General features: G+C 45.3%; 1 protein-coding gene across 1 annotated transcript in view; it reads right to left on the reverse strand.

Moving 5' to 3' along the window:
- Positions 1 to 5945, reverse strand: part of LOC135092943 (uncharacterized) — a 40031-nt gene extending 34086 nt beyond the window's left edge. Inside the window, exon 1 of the mRNA XM_063991763.1 lies at positions 5845 to 5945. The gene's annotated coding sequence lies outside the window, so the exon portion shown is untranslated. The remainder of the gene's footprint in view (positions 1 to 5844) is intronic.
- Between the last annotated feature and the right edge of the window lie 2949 nt (positions 5946 to 8894).

The raw sequence follows: 8894 nt of genomic DNA on the forward strand, positions 1-8894 counted from the left end.
AAGATGAGAAGGAAAAAGGATGGGAGGGAAGAAAAAGGAGAGGGAAGATGAAAGATAGCAAAGGGAAAATAAAGGATAGAGGAAATGAGAGGAAGAGAGAGAGAGAGAGAGAGAGAGAGAGAGAGAGAGAGAGAGAGAGAGAGAGAGAGAGAGAGAGAGAGAGAGAGAGAGAGAGAGAGAGAGAGAGAGAGAGAGAGAATGTTTACCTAACCTTGAGATAACATTGCAAGGAAGAAACAGGATTATTACCATTATATTCCGACTCATCACGCATTCCTCCTCCTCCTCCTCCTCCTCCTCCTCCTCCATCTCGAGCGCCGTCCTGAGTCCGGTACTGTTCCTTCGGGGCAGGACAGTCCCTTGGGGAAGACTGGCCTGCCTCACTTAGCATAAATATTTACATATCATACATCTTGCTCTCTGAACTTTCCTTCCTTCGCATTAAGAAGCTTTGGGACGAGCAACTTAAAGTAAAGCATCAAAGTCAGTCAGTCAGCTCTCTCTCTCTCTCTCTCTCTCTCTCTCTCTCTCTCTCTCTCTCTCTCTCTCTCTCTCTCTCTCTCTCTCTCTCTCTCTCTCTCTCTCTCTCTCTCTCTCTCTTTCTCTGTTTTCGTTTCATTTTCTTTTATATTTTTTTTGCAGAGGTTCTTATATTTTTCCTTCCTCTTAACTATTTTTTTCTTTTTTTTTAACAGTTTTATGGATATTTTCTTTCATCTTGGTCTTATTCGTTCATTCCTCTCTTCCTCTATATCTTTCTTTTATTACTTCATTCCTTCTCCCCCCACCTCTCTCTCTCTCTCTCTCTCTCTCTCTCTCTCTCTCTCTCTCTCTCTCTCTCTCTCTCTCTCTCATTCTCTCTGTTTTTTTGTTTCATCAGTATCTTTTTTTTTTTCCTCTTGATGGTATACATTCTTTCTCTCTCTCTCTCTCTCTCTCTCTCTCTCTCTCTCTCTCTCTCTCTCTCTCTCTCTCTCTCTCTCTCTCGACTCGCATATCACAAAGGGAAATTCATTAATATTTCTGTATATTCAATGAGGTGATGCAGCCAGGCGAGGCAAGTGTGTGTGTGTGTGTGTGTGTGTGTGTGTGTGTGTGTGTGTGTGTGTGTGTGTGTGTGTGTGTGTGTGTGTGTGTGTGTGTGTGTGTGTGACAGGCAGCCAACATGAACATGGACACACCAACCATCCGCAAAAAAAAAAACAAAAAAAACAAGAAGACAAGAAAAAAAAACATGCAAACAAACTTTCTTTACATTTCTAACTCGTGGGAAGAAAAAAATAATAAAAAAAGGGACAACAGAGACGAAATTCGGGACGGAACACAAAGACTTCCACCTCTATGGCATTTGACGCCCACGTACGGAGGTGTGTCCTTTCTCCTTTAAAGTACAAGACTCAAACACCAAGGCATGCAGCACGAACACCTTAATTAACACACATACAAACACACACACGAACATACACACAGACACAGACAGGTGACCCACGTTTCAACACCTGGTCTATAGTCATACGAAGCCAGCCAGGTGAGGGTCTGCCAGGTGAGATAATTACACTCAGGTGACTCAAGTACCTGAGGTGTATTATGCGTTTTTTTTTTTTTTTTTTTTGTGTGTGTGTGTGTGTGTGTGTGTGTGTGTGTGTGTGTGTGTGTGTGTGTGTGTGTGTGTTAATTTGGAGTGTGTGTTTTGGGGTGTTTTGGTTTTGGAAGGGGTGTTGAGGTTGTCTGTGTGTGTGTGTGTGTGTGTGTGTGTGTGTGTGTGTGTGTGTGTGTGTGTGTGTGTGTGTGTGTGTGTGTGTGTGTGTGTGTGTGTGTGTGTGTGCGCGCGCGGGCGAGTATTCCCATCAGGCAATTAGCATCAGGCATGTAGATCAATTAGTGCATCACAAAGCAAGGAACAAAAAAAAAAAAATGGGAAAAAGAAAATAAGCTACTCAAACAGCAAGCGAGAAAGAAGGAAGAAAGGAAGGAAGGAAAGAACGTATGAAGAAAGAAAGAAATGAGAGAAAGAGGGAAGAGAGGAAAGAAGGAAGAAAAGAAGAAAAGAAAACAGAAACAAAGACAGGAAGGCAGAGAAAAAGAAGCAAGGCAGGAAGAAAGAACGTAACAAAACAAAGAAAAAAAGAAAAAAAACGAAGAAAAGAAATCAGAAACCAAAGTAGAAACGTAGAAATGAATGAACGAAAGCAGGCAGGCAAGCAATCACATGATCCAAACACGTGTGGCTGGCTAGTGAAAACTGTGCTATTTATCCTTCAGCAGCAGGCGTGTGAGTGTGTCAGTATTGCCTCTGAATATATCATGCAGCCCTTGATTAAAACGGCGCCACTGTGATTTGTTTTACACATATTTCTTCTATTACTGGTCCAACAAACTCCGGCTGTCAATACGAGACACTCCCGGAATGAAAGGCAAGTTCACATCTGCGTGAAATGGATCATCCTCAGACACACTGATCCCAACAACTGACTCAAAATAATTGGAGGGAAAAGCAAATCCTTGTTAGTCCCCCGGTGATAAATTGGTCGACAGTTTGTGCAGAGGTGAGCGGTATTAGTGAGCGGGGCAGCGGGTGAGGAGCAGATTACATTGTTTGCACGCACACACACTCACTCACACACTCACGCGTTTCATCAATTCCCGCACGTCTCTGAGCTCAATTATCAAGCGGGGAGTAAGACACAGGTACCGCGGTGCTTCCTTGCTTGTTCACAGGGAAATGCTTTTCAAACTTGCCATCAATGAATAAAACAACCAATTTTAAAACAACCAATTTTAAAACAACCAATTTTCAGCGAAGGATAAGAGGCAGGTACAGACGCAGCGTTACCTTACTTGTCCATGGAGAAAGTGCTTTAAACTTCGCTATATATGAACAAAGATAACCAAGAACAAATATCCACTCGTATAAACTCAAATTAAGGTGCAAGAACACAGTCAGTAATCTGAAATACTAAGTAACTGATCTGGAAACTCAAATATATCTGAACTCTGGAATCACCTTGTAGAGAATCAAAGATACTGAGGTGGAAGATGATGAGGCTGAGGTGGAAGATGCTCAGGTGGAAGATACTCAGGTGGAAGATTCTGAGGTTGAAATGGAAGATGCTCAGGTGGAAGATACTTAAGTGATAAGGGCCTCGTCAGGTGATCAGGCTAGATAGTCCTCGGGATGTCTGGGCCACAGGTCACTTGGCTCTCAGACCACTTGGTCCCCAGAATGTTTCTAGGGTTTCTTCACTTGGCTGAGTGAAGGAAGCGTGTGAATCCACTCACACCGAAAAATAGTTCAGCCAGTTATCCACCCGTGCAGCAATGGCGTTCAGGAAGTCGTCGCCACAGGTGACAACCCACATGACGTAAATCACGTAGACCAGGGCCACCACAACATACTGGAGGGGGCCCGGCCGTCGCCCCGCAATGTCCCTCACTGCCCCATCACAGCGCCGTAGGGCAGGCTGGGTCACCTCGGGAGGCCCCGCATCTGCCACACCACGTCTCCGGGGGCAGGCAGGGTCACCTCGGGCAACCTCACGTCCGCCCCACCAATGCTGCGAAGCGCGGCATTGTATTCTGAGAAGGTAGGCAGGTTCCAGTCTGGAGGAAGCAGGCTGGTATCCTGCTGCTTGACCTGCTGCGCGGGGAGGGTCACAGGAGCAGCAGCAGCAGTACCAGTGCTGGCCTGCTCCCACCACTGAGGAACCTCGGGAAGCCGCGACCTCTTCACCACTGGCCGGATGCCCGCCACGATGCGCAAGGCGCGGGGACTGAGAAGGTCGTCCTCGCTGGTCCACGCCCCGGGGCCTTGCCAACTGGCCGCGACCTTATTCTCAGTGTGGCTAAGGTCGTTCTGGCTGGTCCATGACCAGGGGAATTGCCACTCCTCCGCGGCCTCCTCCTCGGTGTGGCGAGGAAGCCGCAGCGTCTTGCCGGTGGAGGGGTTGAAGAAAGTCACCCACTCCCCGTCAGCTGCCTTGCCGTCCTCCGCGACGCAGGGGGCGGGAGTCTCGGGAGACGGGTCCATGGGAATCTCCTCGTCGCCCGAATCCCACAGGTCGTCGTACCCTAAGGGCATGTCATCTGAGTCTTCCAGGGCGTCGTGACTCTGGGGCAGGTCGGCGCCAGCACTGTTCTGGTGCCCCGCTGGTTGCCAGGACAGCCGCTGCTCCTGGCCTGTGGCAGTGAATGCCAGCCAGGCCTCGGAGGCGGGACTGCCCTCCAGCTGGTCCAGCAGGACGCCAAGTGAGACCTGCAGGAGCAGTTTGCTGGGCCGCCCCTTGGTCCAACACTTCACCTTGACGGGCAGGTCAGCCTCCAGACGTTTCAGCTTCGCCAAATCCTTCACGCCGCACTCTGCGGTCTGCTCGTACTCGCCAGAGGCTCCCTGTTGCCAGTGAGCCTCCTTGAAGCAGAGAGTGGCCACTGTGCGCTTCTTGGAGCACCACGGCAGACAGCCCCAGCGGGGCTCCCGCACGCTGAGCCGCAGGCGTGAGGGAGCCTCCAGCAGCGTGGCGGCGCGAGCAACACACTTCAAGTTATAACACATTTCGTTTTCAGACATTTTGTTTAATCACTCCTTTTGCTCAAGATTTGCTGAACATCAAACTGAACCACATTCAGGATGACGCGACTCGGTCTTCACGTACGTGGCTGTTTAGGACTGAAATTTAGAAAAGAAACCATTTCCTGCCCCCAACACGTCGCCAACTCTCGGATTCTCTGGTTTTCTTACAGAAAACAACAGACTGGAAGTCACGCATCGCATTCCAGTAAATCTTACAACTGTATTGTGTGTGTGTGTGTGTGTGTGTGTGTGTGTGTGTGTGTGTGTGTGTGTGTGTGTGTGTGTGTGTGTGTGTGTGTGTGTGTGTGTGTGCTATAACACAATTAGTATCTTTTATTTTCATGAACATATACAAGTTGTTAAGGCCAAGCAGCGCGGAAGGCGTGAGATATATTTGAGGTGAGGCACAGGGGTAAATTCAGGTCACCGTCACTTGGCCTCCTGACACCTGCCCTCACCACGCCCACAGCCAGGCAGTCACACACACAAAACACACACACTTGACAGACAAAATTCATGTACTTTCAAATTGCTTTGTTAGTAACATGTACAGCAGTTTACCAAATGTATGTTTCTTTCTAGAACTTATCAAATTTTTAACCATTTAGGTGAGTTTTCGTTGCCAAGGTGGGCGCAGAAGGTGTGAAGTAGTTTAGGGGTGTGCACGTTTTTTACTCACCTCAAAATAGTGAAGATGCTGTGTGTGTGTGTGTGTGTGTGTGTGTGTGTGTGTGTGTGTGTGTGTGTGTGTGTGTGTGTGTGTGTGTGTGTGTGTGTGTGTGTGTTTGTACATGCAACAGTCAGTACACACACACACACACACACACACACACACACACACACACACACACACACACACACACACACACACACACACACACACACACACACACACGTCATCAAAGAAAGAGAGAGAGAGAGAGAGAGAGAGAGAGAGAGAGAGAGAGAGAGAGAGAGAGAGAGAGAGAGAGAGAGAGAGAGAGAGAGAGAGAGAGAGAGAGAGAGAGAGAGAGAGAGAGAAAGGAGAAGAAAAAGAAAAAAATAAAAAACAATAAAAAAGAACCACAACCAAAAAAAGTACAAAAAAAATTGAAAACATGACAAGAAGAGGAAAAGAACAACCCACAAATCACTATTCTCTATGCAGCTAAGGACGAAAAACACACCCAAAACACCAAAAATTTCCCAGTTACACAAACACCCAAACACTCCCCTAAGGTAACACCCAAAGTTTCCCACACCTGAACACTCAACACCCAAATTTCCCAGTTACTCACGCGTGACTTTGAGGGTGAAGTGGAAGGTCACGGGGGGTGTGTAGTGAGCTGACACTCGTACTGGCCCGCGTCTGACAGCTGCACATCCTTCACCCACAGCTCCCACGCCTGCAGGGGGAGAGAGAGAGAGAGAGAGGAGGTGAGGCAGAAGGCAGGTGTGGTGGGACAAGGAGGCAGGTAAGTAAAGAAGAGCTACGTGTAAGGCAGGTGAGACAAGGAAAGGTGTGATGAGATATTAGACAGGTGAGACAGGGAGAGGTGTGGTGAGGCATTAGACAGGTAAGGGGAAGGTGAGGTAGGTGGGTCAGGTATTAGGGATTCTATTATGACAGCACATAATTAGTCATTGTAAAAGTTATGAAGATTTCCAATTTGTTTTCATAAATTCAGTGACAGTTTAAGGTGGTGGGGACAGGTGAGACAGGTTTGAGACGTGAAACAGGTGTAGGAGGCTAAGAAAGGACACTGGATCTCTGGTGACAGGTTGGGACAGGTGAGAAAGGATTGTTGGATCTCAGGTGACAGGTGGACAGGTAAGACAGAACGAGAAACTAGTGGACAGCGAGGCAAACAATGCAATATAAACACGTGAATTGATAATACAAGAATGAATGGATGATGTTTGAAATACTTGAGTGGTGTAATGTAAAATGTAACGTGAATGTAAATATATGAAGAGCACATGTAATAATAAAACACAAGATAAATAGACAATTAATAAAAAACGTGAAGTGAATAAGAGAAGAGGGCAGGTAATAATATAATAGGTGTAAATTATTGGTGCTTACAAATATTTCACGTGTGTTATGTCGACTGAATGAGGTAACGTAGAGGGCTTTGGCATAAAAGGGTATAAAGGGTTAGAAATAAATGACTAAAATATCTGACATTTGTAACTTGGATAAACAGATAGCACGTGTGACAGCCTAACGCAAAATAAATTCACAATATTTCAGATTTGTTATATCAAGAGATTAAGAAAACATACCAGGATCTGATGCAACAGGTATAACATTTGGTTGTAAATGCAACAAATAGAATCTGTCTGGTATTTGCGACATGAGTAGTAGAAGAAGAAGAAGAAGAAGAAGAAGAAGAAGAAGAAGAAGAAGAAGAAGAAGAAGAAGAAGAAGAAGAAGAAGAAGAAGAAGAAGAAGAAGAAGAAGAAGAAGAAGAAGAAGAAGAAGAACAAAAGAAGAAGTAGAAAAAGATGATGATGATGATGATGATGATGAAGAAAAGAAGTAGAAAAAGATGATGATGATGATGATGATGAAGAAGAAGAAAAAGAGAACAACAACAACAACAACAACAACAACAATAACAACAACGAAAAGACTCACACCAATCAATACAACTCAAACAAAACAAAACAAACACACCAACTCCCCCCCCAAAAAAAAAAAAAAAATAAATAAATAAAAAAAATATAAAAAAATAAATAAAATAAATGAATAAAATAAATAAATAAATGAAAGGGATGACTGAAGCAACAACAAAAACAACAAGAAGACAAAGACAGGTGCATATTCGTGAGGAAACAGCCAGGCATGATTCACGGGGACAGGTGTTGGCTGAGGGAGGCCAGGTGTGAATGTGGGCAAGGCAGCAGTACATGATATAAGATGACAGGTGTGTGGTATGCAGGCCAGGTGTGCGAGGGACAGGAGACAGAGAGGAATGTATGCGAGTCACCTGTGCAAGCACCTGTAGAGGAGGAAGAGGAGGAGGAGGAGGAGGAGGAGGAGGAGGAGGAGGAGGAGGAGGAGGAGGAGGAATTGAATATTGAGTCACATGTGCAAAAAGTTGAGAAATATGAGAAGGAAGAGAAAGAGGAGAAAACAGAAGACGAATAACAGGAGGAGGAGGAGGAGGAGGAGGAGGAGGAGGAGGAGGAGGAGGAGGAGGAGGAGGAGGATGAGGAAGAGGAAGAGGAGTTAAATGACCAAACACCTGTGCAGAAAGCAGAGAAATGTGAGGAGGAGGAGGATAAGAGAGAAGACGAACAAGAGGAGGAGGAGAACAAAAAGGAAGAGCAGGAAGAGGAAGGGGAAGAGGAAGATCAAGCAGAACACGGCCAGTAAATACAAGGCAGGTGCGTGGCTGTAATTAAACACAGGTGTGCTGATGAGGGACCAAGAATTTCCAGGTAATCATGATGTAAAAAAGTGACATGTGTAACTGAAACACAGAGAGAGAGAGAGAGAGAGAGAGAGAGAGAGAGAGAGAGAGAGAGAGAGAGAGAGAGAGAGAGAGAGAGAGAGAGAGAGAGAGAGAGAGAGAGAGAGAGAGAGAGAGAGAGAGAGAGAGAGATACACATTCTATTGACCACAAACTACACAATATACCCCCAATAACAGTCTAACAATCCCCCATACAAAAAACTTTAAATAAAAAAATAAACTAAAATCATGAGCAACACAAGAGAGACAGTTGTAAAGAAAGGAGTCAGCTGTTTTGTGAGTCAGCTGTTCCAGAAGTGAGCCTCGTGTTGAATAGGTGTGCTGGAAGCTATGAGAAGGATAATTAAGACGCCGGACAGGTAACTGGAGGCTGCAGGTTTAATTAAGCCCCTGAACAGGTGTGGCGGGCCTGCTTGCTGCTTGATTAAGGCGCGCCGACCCACCTGCTGATTGTGCGTGGGAAGGGAGGGAGAAAGGGTTAAATGTTACGTGCTTTTATTGTTGCTTGAGTGTTTGCTTTGTGTTGGATCGTGGTGGTGGTGGTGGTGGTGGTGATAACAATACTACTACTACTACTACTACTACTACTAAATAATACCAACAATAATGTATTCAATAATTTCTATAAAGCAGGGACAAAAGTTTAAAAGCATCTTACATATACATTTAAAATTCAAATCTCATTCTACAAAGGAATGATAATATTTTCCGACATCGTTCACCACTACATAAAGTTTAAATTCTGAAACAGTCGAGTACAATTTTTTATTCTGATATGACGAGGCAAAGAGAGGAGCTTAAATGTATCTTATAAATATTACAATTCACGCGGCATTCAAAGGAGAAATCTGAAATGCTACAAAAATA

Source organism: Scylla paramamosain, chromosome 41 (genome assembly GCF_035594125.1).
Source record: "Scylla paramamosain isolate STU-SP2022 chromosome 41, ASM3559412v1, whole genome shotgun sequence".
Classification (NCBI taxonomy): Eukaryota; Metazoa; Arthropoda; class Malacostraca; order Decapoda; family Portunidae; genus Scylla; species Scylla paramamosain.